At 37.3% G+C, this 19,210-nt stretch overlaps 1 pseudogene; it reads right to left on the minus strand.

Moving 5' to 3' along the window:
• Window positions 1-12,881: 12,881 nt before the first annotated feature.
• On the minus strand, window positions 12,882-17,945 carry LOC133832519 (pentatricopeptide repeat-containing protein At5g61800-like; annotated as a pseudogene).
• Window positions 17,946-19,210: the final 1,265 nt, after the last annotated feature.

A 19,210-nucleotide genomic window follows, 5' to 3' on the forward strand; every position in this document is an offset into this window, starting at 1 on the left:
TGATCTGTCAGGACTTGATCAGACTTCGACAAGGCCAGATTTATCTGCATGATCATGAAGTGTGTTAGAACTCCAAGATATAGTCTTATGTTTAATGGGGTTTTAAATGGTTTTTTTGAAGCTAAAAGAGGTCTTAGGCAAGGGGATCTATTGTCTCCCTTGCTGTTTGTATTGGGGATGGAATATCTATCTAGAATCATGATGAAAGTTGGTATGAAAGAGGGCTTTAAATATTATGACAGATGTGGATCACTTAAGCTTAATCACCTCTGTTTTGTAGATGGTGTATTGCTTTTCTGCCATGGAGACTATAAATCAATATATCTCATGCTTCAGGGTCTTAAGTTGTTCTCACAAACTTCTGGACTACATCTGAATGAAGCAAAAACAGCCATATATTGCAGTAATATGGAAGAATCAGAGATGCATAGGGTCACAGCAGCTTCAGGTTTCACTAGAAGCAAGGTTCCATTTCGTTATCTAGGGATTCCTATATGTCCAACAAGAATTACAACAACTGAATGTGATATTCTAGTGGAGAAGATGGTTCAAAGGATTAAAGTTTGGAGTACCAAAAACTTATCTTATGCAGGCAGGGCTACTTTGGTGAACTTAGTACTCATAGCAAGACATTCCTACTGGGCACAGGTATTGATTCTACCTCAAAAAGTATAGCAACAAATTACTTCAATCTGTAGGAATTTCTTATGGAAAGGATTGGCTGAGTTTAGAAGTCCAGGACATGTATCATGGTATGATATGTGTAAAGCTAAGACAAAAGGAGGATTGGGATTCAGAAGGATAAAGGAATGGAATATAGCAGCAATGGGAAAATATGTGTGGGCAGTGGCAATAAAGAAAGACTCTTTATGGGTATGATGGATTCATGCAGTATACATTAAGGATGCAGATTTGTGGGCTTATACAGCCCCAAATACAAGTAGTTGGTACTAGAAACAAATTGTTAAAGTCAAGGAAAAATTCAAGGTTCTACAGTTGATTTCACTATTCTCAAGAGGAGTTTATAAGATAGGCGAGGGGTACCAAGCACTTGTTTCTACAAATCAGACGGTACAGTGGCATAGGGAGGTCTGGAACAGAATCACAATACCGAAACATAGATTTATTCTCTGGCTTGCGGTTTTGGATAGGTTGCAAATGAAAGATCGATTATTCAGATTTCATATAGCTTCGGATGATTATTGCCTTTTGTGTGGAACTAATAAGGAAAATAGAGAACATATATACTTTGAGTGCTATTTGAGCTTTCACTGTCTGAAACAAATCAAAAATTGGCTTGGATGGCAAACGGCAGCCAATACAATTCAGAAGTTACTGAGATGGATAGCTAAGGCAAGGATTTCTCGATTTAGGAAGCAAGTGTTTTCAGCTAATATTGCAACCTTGGTTTACCAGCTTTGGTGGTGTAGAAATGAGGCCTTGTGGAGTCACAAAGTTTATAGAGTAGCAATAGTTGTAAAAAGAATTCAATTTAATGTAAAGAGCAGAGTTAGAAATTTCATGCCTAACAAAATACAACAGCTAGATAGAGAATGGTTTGAAACATTTGTAATAGAGATCATTGACAGGCCAATTTATGGTGCTGCTTAGGTTGTAAATGGATTGTTTTGCAATACACAGATCTGATTTACCAAAAAAAAAATTATGAACCATTATTAGAGGGTTAACTTGTATGTAATGATTATATCAATGGACGCTTTATTTTATAAAGCACTCAGTAAACAGAATGTTTATAATTACAAGAGTGCATTCTCATATTTATAGTGGAGTAATCATGAGATTAATAAATTAAAAATATTTAATTAAAGATTTTAATTAATAATCTCAAATTTATTGGAGCTTGGAATTATAGGTCCATAGGTCCCCACAGCGGCTTTATCAACACTATTCAAGGCCAGAGTTAATATAAAGTGAAAAAATGGTTGAAAGACATATTTAAGAAGAAATTTGTTCTTCTGGGCCAAATATACAATTATGTGATAATAGTGATTAGAAAAATTAATTAATATTTAATTATTATGTAATTTTCAAAATTATATTAAATAATTAAATTTATTTTCGAAATTATAATAAATAATTAATTAATTGTAATTTCCACAATTATAATAAATTAAATATTTAATTTTAAATTTTAAATTGGTTTTAATTAATTAAATATCATTATTTGAATGGGAGATAATAATATGATAAGTTCAAAATAGATTTGAATTTAAAAGATTGATATTTATTCAAATAATTAATTATATTTGATAATTTGTTAAAAATATAATTAATTTAAATTTAAATTAATTATCAGGTTGTTGGATTTTATCTGATAAGGTAGTTTGAATAACTAATTAAATAATTATGGAAAAATTAAATATGCCTAAAATATAGGGTGGTACACGACACACACAGTCCATGGACTGTGTGTGGCGTGTACTACACATTTTTCAGGGAAAGATTGTTCAATTTTTTATTTAATTAATTAATTAATAGAAAATTCAAAAGTTAGTTTTCAGATATTTTCATTAATGAGATAATTAATTAATTAAAAGATAAATTGTAAATTGGTTACAGATTTATTTTTTAAATTTAAATATTTTCTATTTAAGTCAGACTTATCAGAAAATAAGAAGAGACTCTGGTATTCGCTCTAAAAGAAAAGAACGATATTTTATATCTCTCCCTGAAAAAGATAAAGAACTAATCTCAGGCCTATTCTCTTGATCTCATGTGTTGTGTACATCATGTAGAATCAGAAATTAACTATCTTTTATTCTCTAAGTGCCCACACACTTCTTGAGGTGTAGAGAACATTGTGGAAGATCTTGGTGTGAGTACCTGGGAGCAGCATGGATAGGAAGTTTGTTCAAATTACAAAAATATAGCAAGGAAACTTGATAGACATCAAGAGGTATTTTTTCTATTCTTTTATTGCTTATGATTAATATATGTATATTAATGGATCCACATATTTAAAGGTAGTTTAAATATGTTACAAAAAATTTTGTTGTACACTAGGCCAACCCACCACCATTCCCCTATGTATTAGGAAACTCGTTCCTAACAGTTGAGAAGTTATTTCTAGGGTCTTCACCCACGACTATCACGTCAGGCTTGTGTTTAAGCATTGACGGAGACCACATGGAGTGGTCTAGCACAGCTTTACCTCCATCAAACGAGCTCGGTGAGGCCTCACCATGGGCTTCGTTGCCCAAGATTGGTCGCTGGTGTAGGTGGGAGGCAGTGGCATGAAATCGCGAGCCTGAAGATCTCCTCTTGGGGGGAAGTTTGGCTGTGGGGAGTGGCACATGTTCCCACCTCAGGTATTTATGATACCCCGAGTCATGCGTGGACTCACCTTCGTCTAAAAGGCTACAAGCTCGGAGCTTGTCTTTGTGAAGGACGTAGGCCAGGGACCTTCGACCGTAGGGAAGTTGAAGGATGGCTGCCTTATGTTCCATCCTCGCTTCTAATGGAGTGGGGCGGTGGTAGTTGGCTGCAGACAAGAACAAGTATGAATATTTCAAGCCTGACTATTCAATGAAAAAAGGGATAAATATGTTGAAATACTTACGGATGCGTTGGAAGGAGTAAAATCTGGAAGGTGCGAGACCATCCATCCAGAAGAAGGTGAGCTTAAAGTTTGGAGGATGATTTGGCATATCTTCGAAAAGTTGTTTTTCCTTCGGATAGCTCGATAAATAATAGAAGTTGTCTCCTCCACGAGCTCGAGAAGGGTTGCTCTTAAGAGCGCCCAGCACCGATTACAAGCTCGGATATCTCTTTTGTCTTAAGAGAGAAGAGATACTGCGACATCTAACAAGGAAGAAAAAGGTGAGGGCTCGGAAGCTTGAGATAACAAGATTGCCACAATCGAGTCTGAAGCCTCGAAAGGGCGAGATTAACTCGGATGTCATCCCTGAACTATTGTAAAGTTTGGGCATCGAGGGTGCACTCACATGAGAGTGGGGAGGTTAATACCATTTTAAAAGAATCCTGGATTTTCAGGAAAAGAGCTAGTAGTTACCCAAAACGGTGATTTTTTGGGATTTGTGCGTTTAAAACCCTAAACCAAAATCTCCTATTTCTTAAGCAACACGAAACGCTCTATTGCTAGAAAAACCCCATTTTTACATTTATATGCTAGAAATCATTGGTCTAAAACTGTGATTTTGACTACATCAAAAAAACTCGGATAAAATGCTTGCCTAATATCAGCGTAAAAGCCTTATAAAACTTGTAAGAACCAGTGAAGATACTCTCACAATACAGAAGAAACATGAAAAATATATATATAAACATGCCAAAGAAAAGGAATCAAGAACATGAACTTACACAGAGTTGATCGTGGGAGTGAGGAAATTGTTGACTGGAGGAGTGGTTGTAGAAAAACTTTCACGGAGTCCAATATACCGAAGTTACTTTGCTTTGTTGGCTTAGAGAACATGAGAAGGGAGAAATGTGGATTTGATTCGTTTTCTCTAAATAATAAAATGAAAGCGATGAAGGAGAAGAGAAGGCATATATATATATATGTCCCAGAGGGATATCAAAGGTCGGATGAATCTGGACCTTTGGTTTGGATTGGGACTTGATCTGATGGATGGGGTTTGGTTATAGCATTGGTGGCAAAAAGAATTAGAATGTACATGCATGGAAAAAGAGGGCACTCAAGTACTCTGCATGTGCAATCCCTGAGTGTCGCGTGCCCATAATTGAGTACAGTAGGTGGCACGTTTTTCGAAAGGAGAAGTTCAAAAGTTTCCTTCTCATAAGATTCGAACCAACACTTTTGAGGAGGCAAAATGTTACACCCAAATTTCGAGAATAGAAATGTAGGCTCGAAAAATGTAATCTCGAAATAAGCAAGTATCTACATAATATTTGTGTAGTTCATCATAAAGTTCCAGAAGCCACATCATCAACATATACGCAAATTGAGTTTAACAGTTTTGCTCGATATCAAGGTGACACGATGGAATTTGTGAGCTCGTTACATGAGGTCTCGAAGGTGTTTCGAGGTTACAAGTAAAGCTCGAAGCCACGACTGATCAGCTACGAGGGTTCAACACTTGTATAAATTTCCTGATTTGTTCTTATTGGCGATCAAGCACCAGTCAGGAAGGTTTGAGCCTGGGCATTGCTGGCTAAGGATATTGGCTAAGGATGAGGTTAACCAAAATGATGAGCTCGTGATGTTGGTCGATCTCGAAATGTGTAAATTATACGTTCGAGGTCGGTAATCCAGTTTGAACGTGGGTGCTGTTTGAAAATTCATATTACCTGGGGATTTGTTGTAATCTGATAATTAATCTCGATTATTATGGGATATTTTGTAATTAATGCATTTATTTGATTTATTTCAAATTTAAAATTGTAACTTCCCGAAACAAAAGGGAATATATTTTTTTAACCAGTCTATAAATAGACTGGAGAATTTCATTTGTAGGGACAATTTTTGTATGGAGAATACTCTGCAGAATTTCTTTCAAAAAGCTTTAAGAGATTTCCACCACTAAATAATATTGACTCGTGGACTAGGCAGATTTTAACTGCTGAACCACGTAAAATCTTGTGTCTTTTTTATTAGTTTTCTTAAATCAGTTTTTAGTGCTCTTCTTATCTAAGTTGACAAAAAACGACATCAACAGTTACATATTGTAATACTCTTATTTTGTATTGTTCATTTTAATATAATAAATTTTCTCTTCTCTGCTTGTAATTTTTTTCATTAGGATTTTCATAAAATCTGAGTATATTTTCTTGTTCATTGTCTATTGTTTTTTCAATTTTGATGTTAGTTTTATTGAAAAAAAAAATCTATCTCGCCCATTAAACAAAAATCCTCGCAATGCGCCTGTGCTTAAGTACGTATTTTGGAGAATACAAAAAAATTGAACTATGTTGTTTTGTTTTCATACGGAAACCCAATTTAAATAGTTAATTGGCTGGAAGATTAATTACCAGCTGCTGAGAAGAAAGCGGGTTGTACTGTAGTGATATTGAATGACATTTAATTCTACGGAAATATTAGAATATCTTTATATATTATAAGGCAATTTATGCAATCCTTCACAGGGCAAGTCCACCATGTAGGTCCCATTATTATTCCAAGTGTCAAAATATGATAATTGTAAACAATGTATATGTGTATAATTTTGACCTTTTGTAACCGGTAACGTGAACCGGGTGAGAATGATTTGTTTAGGTGGCAGTGAAATGTAAGGGCAATACTGTAAATGAATGTGCACAGTAATGTACATAAGAGGGTAATATAGTAAATTTTGTTTAAATGTTGAGTTATTTACAAAACTGGGTGCATAATAGCTTTGTTGTTACTAAATGATTAATTATAGAATATACAAAACATTATTATAGTGGAACGTAACAAAACCGGATACCATTTGACTTGTTTTTATATGAATTTTTTTATTAAGTTTCATTATATAAATAAGCACATTATAATAGGGAAAAAAATATTTAAAATACCTTTCTAATTAATTTTTTATATTTTTCATTTTTCTATTTTAATTTTTCTTTGAGAACTAGAGTAGGTGTGAGTGAGTGTGAGATTTGTTATTTTTTACTTAAAAGCTCGACAAGTTGAAGATCATTCAAATGGGAGACCAAGTTATTATCAATCGCAAAGTGACAGATTCTTTGCTTCTTATGTCTTTGTATGAGGTAAACCAACATATGAAAAAATAATGATAGGACATATTTAGGTAGTGTAACGCCCTAAACTCCAGGGACTGTTACGGTGCACATTTTAAACAGTGCTAAACTCGCTAATCAAGTCATTTGGCCATAATCGTGTAACAAAGTATGATTAGCGATTTAGGGATTAAAAATTTTGGTTAAGATATAACGTTTCATTAAAACATTTACTGTATACATTGGGATCTCAAAAATACAATTTAAAGGTCTATTACAAGAAAATATTTACAACCAGCCGATCTAAGCGGCAAAATAGGGTTTAACCCTAGTTCCTCTTTCAACCCTCGGCCGTGGTAGTAGAGCAGCCGCATATGTACACATTTCCACCTAAGCTCTCCAACTCAAGGATGGTCCAACTTTCTTTTGCCTTTACCTGCACCACATAGCACCCATGAGCCGAAGCCCAGCAAAAAAACTCAATATGCTCATGAACAATCATATCATTACATCAAATCATATCTGGCATGCCTAGCAAACATAGTTCTATTCAAGCATGCAAATAAATTCAGATAATGATGGGGAATCGAGGATAAGAAATCCTGCCCTCCTGATTGGATGACTATGTAGTCAATCCTAATCAGATGAGTGATTTAACACTTGAGGTTCTGGTAAACCATACTGAGTGACTGACAAGCAAGACACCACGGGGCTCAGCACCCAAAGCCATGCAAATGATAATCAAAATGATCATACAGAGCTTATAGCCCTGAACAGATGAGTGAATATCACTTTGAGGTTCTGTTAAACCATAATAAGGGACTGACAAGCAAGTCACTATGGGGCTCAGCATCCATAGCCGTGTGACACAACCATCACCCGGGCTTTCCTACAATGGCTCTGATCAGATGAGTGACTGAATGGTAAGTCACTAGCGTAAACAGTTGAGTGATTGATGGATAAGTCACTAGCTTAAACAGATGAGTGACTGATGGGTAAGTCACATGGGGCTCGACACCCATAGCCATGTGACTAAATAGTCACTGTGGCTCTAAGTAATTAGCCTTTGGCTAGACAAGCGCTTATAGTATTCATCGAACTTGAGGTCGGTCCGGCATTAATGCTCATGTTGAGTCATCCAATGCAGATGTCGATTAGATCTAATCTTTTATCGGCTCTGCGTTCACGACGCTTATGCTGTTTCTGGCTCTTAGGTCAATAACACGTGTCCAATGCCAAATCTGAATAGTCAAGACCATGCACAAGTAAGAAATGCTACCAAACATATATCATATGTCAAATATCCAACACAGGTCATCCAGCATGCTTACTTAACAATTACTAGCATAACTAGAATCATGCATAAGCACAGAGACTCAAGCTCTGAATAGTCTCATATTCAATATTCATGGTATGCCCTAATCACATGTTTCTCGTGCATCACATGCATCACATTTAAACATTCAACATGCATCAAGAATAACCATGCAAGTCACATATGGGGTGCAGTTTTCTTACCTTTGGTCCAAGCACAAGTTACCAATAAACAAGCCACAAGCACGATCCTGATTCCAAGCCCCTAGTGATAACCTAGTCGCAACCAAAAATGGTGATCCAATGAGTTCAAGTTTCAAAACCAAACCCAGAACCAAGACCTAGCCTCTGAGACGTCAAATTCCACTAAACTGGGTAGTAGGAATGATCCCAGTGCCTAAGGTTTGAGTTCCCAAGCTTAAAACATCATTTCGTCCATAAATACCCTTAAGCGTCGCGGCCACCAGCCAAAATAGAAGCATCAGGGGGAAGCGTCGCGGTGCACCATACCCAGTGTCGCGGCCCCCAGAGCTCACAAAATCTTCTACCTGCTTCATCGAGTCTGGGTCGTGGTGCCCAAGAATAGGGCCGCGACCCAACCTCTAACCATCCATTTTTCCCCGATTTCTCCATTTTAAAACCTTCCAAAAAACCTATCCAACCATCTCCAAACTCAAAAATCAAAGTTCCCAAACATCCCCATGATCCAAAACCCATAAAACTCAAGCTTTAATTCAATCAAAAACTCATCAAAACACAAAGTCCAATTCAAGCTTAAATACTTTAAAAAACTTAAAACTTAAAACTTGAATTACCTCTAGTTGAGTTTTCCAACTAAATCCTCCGGGTAATAAACTTCTAATCTTCCCTAGAATCGCTATGCCTCGATCCTCGCTTGAATCCGAGTCCTAGAACTCAAGTTTCCTTCCAAAATGCGATCGAGAGACGAAACTGGAACTTAAAGGGAGAGAGAACTTACTGAACGCTCTTTTTATTCCTTAAAAGGTTACTTCAAGCTGAAGTAGCCTCAACCAAATCCTAACGCTCGGGGTCCCGAAAACACCCCCGGGGAAAAAATTGTCAAAACCTCCAAAATTTCCCCCTAATCTTACTAACTCCCAATTTATCACCAAATATTTATTCCCATTACCCAATAACTCGGCAATACTATAAATACCCCTTGACTCACTCCGAGTCAAGCATAAATCCCGTTGTGACTTTCCCACTAGCTTACCTCCTAGGATCATCTTGTGCTGAGTAACCCTGACGTAACCAAATAATAATGATGCACCACACACATATCACATATATGCCAAATATGCCCGAAATGGCCAAAATATGAAAATCACTCAATTAATCAAAAATGGGTTCACATGCATATTTAATACACCTAAACATGCATATTATCATTTAATCACATAATAAACCAATTATGGCCCTCCTAGCCTCCTAATCAAGGTCCTAAGCCTTATTAGGAAATTTGAGGCATTACAACTATCCCCTCCTTATAGAAATTACGTCCTCGAAATTTATCTGAACTGCCCAGAATAAGAATTCCGCACAACTGATTCCAATTTCCTAGGTCGTTCCCTCGACCTCACTGTTTTTGTAACCTTACCTTAACTCAAGGTATAACCTTGTTCCTCAGAACTTTATTCTTTCTGTCTCATATTTGGACTGGCTATTCCTTACAGAATAACTTATCCTCAAATACTCTGATTCTCATAACTCAACTCATGAGTTTCTTCCAACCCATGTCCTCAACATGGAAATACATAATTCACTGTTTACAACTGACAATGCCAAAGATAAGGCCGATTCAAAGTCAACCTGATCAGTCCTATCCAGGACTCAAACTGTTATACTACTCTAGGGCTCAACTTGCCTCTATCTCCTCACCCCTTTCCATGGTGATACTTTTCAGGCTGATACAATCTTCTACTTGGAACTCCATGTTCCTACTTTTCAATTCAGTAACACTTTTCCATTTACCCTGAGAAGTGAGCATCCAAGCTCTAACCTCTAATAATCTTAATGGTCCCCTGAACTACCTCAGGATCCAAAATCAACAACTCACCCATCTCATTCCAATGAACGGGTGATACACATTCTCAAACATACCTCATCTCATAAGGTTCCTTTCCAATACTGGATGACTCTCTCTCTTTCTCTTTCTGACTTACCATCTGTCTAAGAATAATAAACTGTACTGAATTCCATTTATATATTCATCGCCTTCCTTAACCCTTCCAAAGCTTGAAAGTAACAATAGAGTCTTCATCTGATAAGATAGACCTTGAATTCTCAAGAAGGCAAACTGTCTCTCTCACAAAGAGATCTAAATACTGATCAGCTGAATTACTTGTCCTTACTGATAGAAGTGGCTCACTTTAAATACTGGTCCATAATGATCCAATCCAAATCATGCTGACCCATTAACCTGGGCAATCCCACCGCGAAACCCATCGCGATGCTTTCTTATTTCCATTATAAAATACTCAAAGGCTACAATGGCCCCACTGATTTCTGATACTCTACTTAACCTGCTAACAAATTAAGAACTTTGCCACACATTCCATTACATCCCTCTCCATCTTAGGCCACCACTATAAAGATTTCATATCCTATTACATTTCCATGATGCATGAATGAAGAGAATAAGAGAGTAGCATGAGATTCATCCAGAATCTCCCATTTAATCCATGTGTCCATCGGATCCCAAGTCCAATCCTTATACCATAATAAATTCATATCTGACACTGTATAATCCTTAGGTAATTCAGCTAAGACTTTCTACTCAATCTTTCCTATCTATGGTTCACTTAGTCATATTTCCTTTTGATCTCTTCCAAAATGATAATCTCAAACATAAAAATGGCCACCTGGCCCACCAGAAACTCTACTCTAGTTCTGGTCAAAACCTTTAACCAACATGTTATATAAGCAATCCTTTTTGCCTATCACTGAGGTGTCGTAACCACCTACTAACTGATTCTGATCTGCAAGAGGACTCAGAACTCTTTCCCAAGGTACATGTAATAACCTTACCACCCAAGGAAACTCCTGCCCCTAAGGCGTTCCTTGACCTTGGCAAATCTCCGCAGAGAATACACCACAATACCATCGTCCAAGACGATCACAAATCCCATTCAAATAATCCTTTGAATACTCTGTCCATCTAACTCATCAAGATAACTCAACATTAATTACCCTCTCAAATATAACTCAGCACTCCCAATGCTCTTCTCTGATATAATAGTCTTCTAATCAACCTTCTCCCTGGTCTCTAACTGGTACTAACCAGATCCAAGATCCACCTTGGAGAACGCCATCTTACTCACTAATTGAGTCCCTTAGGTCTTACAACTCTGCTGAAGCCATTCAATACAGTGCCCTAAATCTGATTCCATCCCTGGCACCAATCCAATCACCATTCTATTCTCTTTGTAAACGTAATCCTGAAAAATCCCCTGGAAACACATCCAGAAACTCATAGACTAATTCAGTCTGTCATGATCCCACTGGCACAATCTAAGTGGTATCCACCACTCTAGTTAAGAGTTCTATGCATCCCCCTGTAATAAAACTCTAGCTCTCAATACAGATGTCATAAGCATACCGAATCCATGCACATTGTCAACTGTCACAGGCTTCCCACTCTCAAACCCAAGTGTTACTATCCTTTCCTTATAATTTAGCATTGCCCCATACTTACTTAACCAATCCATATCCCAGATCATACCAAAGCCAGTCATAACCAGCTTTATCAAAACCACTGATGAGTCATTTTCATCATAACCCAATTCATCCCTTAAATCACCAATACAGTATCACTTTTCCCATCATAACATAACCATGCAATCTGCATAATAACTTTATGCTTCTCTATATGCAACAAACAAAGGAACAGCATAGCACCAAAACCAATCAGCATAACTCAAAAATCAGAACTAGAAAACTGACCTGCCACCCCTAAGGAACTAGTCTCAGTCTCAGTCTCAGACTCTGACTGCCTCAGAATAAACACTCGAGTTGGAGTCGAGCTGTCTATCCTCTTTTGCTCATCCTCTCTTAGCCTTGGGCAATTCTTCACAATATGCCCACCCATATCACATGCGAAACATGCCTTTGCTTGGCATTCTCCCAAATGACGCTTCTTGCACAGAGTGGATATTGGATAAATTTTCTTCCAGCTTTCATTCTTGCTTGCCCCAATAAGTGGAGGTACCACTATCCACGCTCCATGCTCTCCAGCACTTTTCTTCTCATTTCTTACGCTCTCAATAGCAAGAGTCTTCTCTACCACTTGAGCATAGGTAGAGATTTCATGCACTGGGGCAACTCTAATTCCCTGAACTATTTTGGAATTCAATCCCTGAACAAACCTCTCTTTTCGAGCTACATCTGTGGGTACCATGTCCAAAGCAAAGTTGGCCAACCCATCAAATTTGTTAACATACTCGGCTACTGGTGTCTTTCCCCGAACGAGATTCAAAAACTCATTCATCTTAGTAGTCTTAGCTGCATCACAGTAATACCTTTCATTGAACAGCTGCCTAAATTCTTTCCAGTCCATCATAACTGTGTCTCGTGTCTGGGATACTACTTCCCACCATGTCCGGACATCATCCCGCAATACATATGTCATACAGATCACCCTATCGTGACCCACTAGCCCCATATTGTCCAGAATGGAACTGATCATGCCCATCCATTGCTCAGCTCTGAATGGATCTAAGCCTCCCTCGAAGACTGGAGGGTATTATTACTCCTGGAATCTTCCACAGAGAAATTCCCATCTGTTCTCAACCCTAGGTTGAGCCAAAGCCGATGCCACTCCTGGCATAACCAAGGAAGAAGTGTTTCCCGACAGGTTATGTTGTTGCTTCAGACACCTGGTCTCTTCCTTATGCCTCTGCAATCTTGATTTCAAATCTGTGAACATATGCTGAAAATTCATAGGAGCAAATGAAGAACTAATACCCTGGCTGTAACTTTCAGCCTCAGTATAACCACCACCAGGCCTCATTATCTGCCTTGGATATAAATCTGCTGATTGAATCCGCAGTCAATAACTTGACCCATTAATCATAATGAGCATATCAAGAACTTTCCCCACGGGAACAATCTTACCACACCACGTTCATAAACTACTTGCAGTGCTAAAAACATGTCCATGGCATTCATACATCAATCATAATCCCTGCTCTTCCAACATTCACATCATGCCTCCAACTCCAACATGCACATATCACATTTATATATTCATGGAGTAGGTAATCATATAATCGCATTCATATATATATATATATTCACAGAGCATATAATCATATAGTCAAGAGCCAGGCTCTATGAGAATCTCATGCTCCCTATTACAATGTGCATGTAAAGCATTTACATTCTATTTAAGCAGTTAAGCACAAAACTACAGAAATAGTTACCATTTCCTGAGTGAAGCTATCTTCAGTGACAAGTGTAGATGCCCAGCTTGTCTGCGAAAACCATAAACCTTGGCTCGCTCTAATACCAAATTGTAACGCCCTAAACTCCAGGGACTGTTACGGTGCACATTTTAAACAGTGATAAACTCGCTACTCGAGTCATTTGGCCATAATCGTGTAACTAAGTATGATTAGCAATTTAGGGATTAAAAATTTTGGTTAAGATATAACATTTCATTAGAACGTTTACTTTATACATTGGGATCCCAAAAATATAATTTAAAGGTCTATTACAAGAAAATATTTACAATCAATCGATCTAAGCAGAAAACAGGGTTTAACCCTAGTTCCTCTTTCAACCCTCGGCCGTTGCGGTCGAGTAGCTCCATATGTACACATCACTACCTAAGCTCTCCAACTCAAGGATGGTCCAACTTTCTTTTGCCTTTACCTGCACCACATAGCACCCATGAGTCGAACCCCAGCAGGAAAACTCAATATGCTCATAAACAATCATATCATGACATCAAATCATATCTGGCATGCCTAGCAAACATAGCTCTATTCAGGCATGCAAATAAATTCAGATAATGCTGGGGAATCTAGGATAAGGAATCATGCCCTTCTGATTGGATTGCTATCAAGTAATTTCAAATCAGATGAGTGATATTACACTTGAGGTTCTGGTAAACCATACTGAGTGACTGACAAGCAAGTCACCACGGGGCTCTGCACCCAAAGCCATTCAAATGATGATCAGAATGATCATACAGAGCTTATAGCTCTTAACAGATGAGTGAATATCACTTTGAGGTTCTGTTAAACCATAATGAGTGACTGACAAGCAAGTCACTATGGGGCTCAGAACCCATAGCCGTGTGATAGAACCATCACATGGGCTTTCCTACAATGGCTCTGATCAGATGAGTGACTAATGGGTAAGTCACTAGCGTAAATAGATGAGTGACTGATGGGTAAGTCACTAGCTTAAACAGATGAGTGACTGATGGGTAAGTCACACGGGGCTCGACACCCATAGCCATGTGACTAAATATTCACTGTGGCTCTAAGTAACTAGCCTTTGGCGAGACAAGCGCTTATATATTCATCGAACTTGAGGTCGGTCCTGCATTAATGCTCATGTTGAGTCATCCAATGCAGATGTCGATTAGATCTAATCTTTTATCGGCTCTACGTTCACGACGCTTATGCCGTTTCTAGCTCTTAGGTCAATAACACGTGACCAATGCCAAATCTAAACAGTCAGGGCCATGCACAAGTAAGCAATGATACCAAACATATATCATATGTCAAATATCCAACACAGGTCATCCGGCATGCTTACTTAACAATTACTAGCATAACTGGAATCATGCAAAAACACAGAGACTCAAGCTTTGAATAGTCTCATATTCAATATTCATGGCATGCCTTAATCACATGTTTCTCGTCCATCACATGCATCACATTCAAACATCAAACATGCATCAAGAAAAACCATGCATGTCACATATGGGGTGCAGTTTTCTTACCTTTGGTCCAAGCATAGGTTACCAATAAACGAGCCACAAGCACGATCCTGATTCCAAGCCCCTAGTGATAACCTAGTCATAACCATAAATGGTGATCCAATGCGTTCGAGTTTTAAAACCAAACCCGGAACCAAGACCTAGCCTCCGAGACATCAAATTCCACTAAACCGGGTACTAGGAATGATCCCGAGGCCTAAGGTTAGAGTTCCCAAGCTTAAAACATCATTTCGGCCATAAATACACTCAAGCGACGCGGCCCCAACACCCTGAGCCGCGACCCCCATCCAAAATAGAAGCATCAGGGGCAAGCGCCGCGGCACACCATACCCAGTGTCGCGGCCCCCAAAGCTCACAAAATCTTCCACCTGCTTCATCGAGCCTGGGTCGCGGCGCCCAAGAACAGGGTCGTGGCCTAACCTTGGACCAACCATTTTTCCCCGATTTCTCCATTTTAAAACCTTCCAAAATCCATCCAAACCTATCCAAACATCTCCAAACTCAAAAATAAAAGTTCCCAAACATCCCCTTGATCCAAAACCCATAAAACCCAAGCTTCAATTCAATCAAAAACTCATCAAAACACAAAGTCTAATTCAAGCTTAAAAACTTTAAAAAAAACTTAAAACTTAAAACTTGAATTACCTCAATTTGAGTTGTTTCCAACTAAGTCCTCCGAATAATAAGCTTCTAATCTTCCCTAGAATTGTTATGCCTCGATCCTCGCTTGAATCCGAGATCTAAGACTCAAGTTTCCTTCGAAAATGTGATCGGGAGACGAAAATGGAACTTAAAGGGAGAGAGAACTTACTAAACATTCTTTTTATTTCTTAAAAGGTTACTTCAAGCTTAAGTAGCCTCAACCAAATCCTAATGCTCGAGGTCCCGAAAACACCTCCAGGGACAAAATAGTCAAAACCTCCAGAATTTCCCCCTGATCTTACTAACTCCCAATTTATCACCAAATATGTATTCCCATTACCCAATAACCTGGTAATGCTCTAAATACCCCTTAACTCACTCCGAGTCAAGCATAAATCCCGTTGTGACTTTCCCACTAGCCTACCTCCTAGGATCATCTTGTGCTGAGTAACCCTGGCGTAACCAAATAATAATAATGCACCACACACATATCACATATATGCCAAATATACCCAAAATGGCCAAAATATGAAAATCACCCAATTAATAAAAAATGGGTTCACATGCATATTTAATACACCTAAACATGCATATTATCATTTAATCACATAATAAACCAATTATGGCCCTCCCGGCCTCCTAATCAAGGTCATAAACCTTATTAGGAAATTTGGAGCATTACAGGTAGAATGTTTGAAAGTTGTATATTTACATGCCATATTCAAAATTGAATATATCTCATCAGTTTGGGGATGTAGTGTGTCCCCAATAACAAACTCACGAGTCACTCCTTCCAATCGAATCAAACTACAACCAACACTCTTCTTCACCTTCTTCGACTCCCTCCACCTCCTCATCTTCACCACATCCTCCCACTGCTCCGCATTCGCATACAAGCTTTCCATGATCGAATACACACTGTCGACGTCTAGTTTTACCTACATCACACGCTCTGCTGCTTTCTTAGCAACACCAACATTCCCATGAAGCCTGCAACCTAATAGTAGCCCACCCCACACGAACACATCACCCCCATTGGCATCTTCCTGATCATCTCCATTGCTTATTCTATCAGACCAACCCTCCCCAGCAAATTAGCCATGCACCCATAATGTTTTTGCTATCGACAAACAATGTACATAGATTCCATCTCATTGAAGAGCTTTCTAGTTTCATCTACTAGACCTGCATGGTTGCAATCCACCAACACTCTTAGAAAGCTAACCCCATCTGGCTTAACTCTGGCTTCTATCATTCTAAAGAAATAATTTAGTAATTGCTTGCTAAGACCGTGCATGGAAAACCCAACGAGCATTGCATTCCATGTACACAAGTTCTTGTCCAAACTCGAGTCAAATATCTTTCTAGCAATCTTAATGCAGCCATACTAGGCATACAACTTGACCAATCATGTAGTCAAGAAAGTGTCTAGACGAATCCCATTTGTGCTAATGTTATCGTGTATAGTATAGCCTCGTTCTAAATCCCCCTACTGAGAACACGCAGAGAAAACCGAGACCATGGTAATGTTATCTGGAAAAATTTGCAATTCAAGAATTTGATAGAAGAGTCGAATTTTCTCCTCACACTGATTATTCTACGCATAACTGGCTAGTATGGTACTCCAGGAGACAGAGTCTCTCAGGTGCATTTTGTCGAACAATTTACGGGCACCAAAAATTTCACCTGCTTTGACAAACATATCGATTAGAGTGTTGTAAGAGACAACATCCTTGTGTTGAGGGTCCTCATCGAATACCTGATGCACGTCGGAGAGGCAGCGACTGACAGGGTAGACGCGGATGAGGATGTTGGAGACAAAAGATTCTATGTTGAAGCCAAACTTGAGGAATTGGGAGCGAAGAGCTTGGGCGATGGAAATGGCGTCGGTATTTCCGGGGCCCAGCTGAGCGCAGACGTTGAGGACGAAGGAGAAGGTGTGAAAGTTAGGAGGGAGGGAGAGGCGGCGCATGCAGGAGAAGAGGAGGAGAGACTGTAGCAGTGAGGAGAAAAAAGAGTGGGCTCTGATGATGTTGTTGAAGGAAAATGTAGATGGGTTTTGAATGAGGTTGAACAGAGAGAGGACGTAGCTCAATCTGCCATTGTTATTGTTGTGAGAAAGTGAAGTTGCAAAGAAGAGGAAAGTGGTGAGAAATAAGTGGGCATGAGAGGAAGAGAGGAGGCTGGTGACGATGGAGTGAGCGTGAAGTTAATGGAGTTGTTTGAGAGTAGTGCAGTGATTCAGTGTCACTATGTTGACATTGCTGCTATTGTTGAAAGAAGTAGTAGCTATGAGTAGAATGAGACCAAAATACCCTTTTGTTTTTGGGGTTCCCAATCCCAGTCTTAGTCCCACCATGCTCTTTCAGTCGAAAACTCCATGAATTTTTCTTGAACGTTCTTCTAATAAGATCACTTTCAAATCAGGGTATACATTTTTGGAGCCTATTTGGGTGTTTACAATTAGTAAAAAATAAACAATATTTTTTTTGGAAAACGATAGTTGGTCCTTTCTCAACTGAAAGGCTATCAAAGAGTACATATGTATTTCAGCACAGTTTGACCCAAAAGTCACAATCCAACCATTCACCCTATATCCAATGGCTTAAAAATGCCTCAAAAATGCATGAAGGATTAAGTCCTTCAAATCTAACTGATGGACTAAAAAAACTCCTATAAGATGTGAGATTAATCAAAATTATTGTTTTACAATAGATTTAATACTTTTTTAATTGTTATATAACAACTTTAGTTTTAAAATCATCGAAATAATATAAATAAATAAAAATAATAAAAAAAAATTATCTAAATATGGTAAATAAATTTAAAATAAAAAGAAAAAAATAATAAATAAGTCATAATAAATTCTCATTACATATTTTAAATATTCATATTAAAAGATTTAAATTGCTTTATCAATTATGTTTTAAAAATTATAACAAAAAATATTTATGTGTTTAAGTTTATTGTTTTCTTTCTTTCATTAATTATTTATTTATTTTGTCACTTTATATTTATTTATCTAAACATATATGTAACAGTGATATAAGACATAAATATACATATTTCTTATTTTGTCATTTAAATTTTTAATGAGAAAGTACTTATTTTAATTACTCTAGTCATTCATTTATATATAAATTTATGTTCGCGGTAATTCTTTTGATTAAATTATTAAAATTTGATCAAATAAACTTTTTAAATTTATACTTTTAATTTATAATTTCTTAATATTTTATTATATCAAATATTTTTTTTAAAATTAGAAAAAAAGTATTTAATTTTAAAATTAAAATTACTATATATAATATATAAATCAAACATAAAAATAGGAACATTTAAATTATTATGAAAGCTAAATTTAATACTAATAAACAAATTCAAATAGTTTACTTTAAAATTAGAATGCATCATATTTTTATATGTAAAAGGTGTGTATATGACAAAAAAAATTATGATATTATTTATTTATTTTAAAACTATTGTCTTAATTTTATTTAAAAGATGGTTGTATTATTCTTTTATAATATATAATACTATTTATTTATTTAAAATTTAAATGATAATTAAAAAATATAATAATAAACAAAATTAAGCAAATGTACGTGGTTTATACCTATTATA

The sequence above is a fragment of the Humulus lupulus genome, chromosome 4 (genome assembly GCF_963169125.1).
Source record: "Humulus lupulus chromosome 4, drHumLupu1.1, whole genome shotgun sequence".
Taxonomy (NCBI): Eukaryota; Viridiplantae; Streptophyta; class Magnoliopsida; order Rosales; family Cannabaceae; genus Humulus; species Humulus lupulus.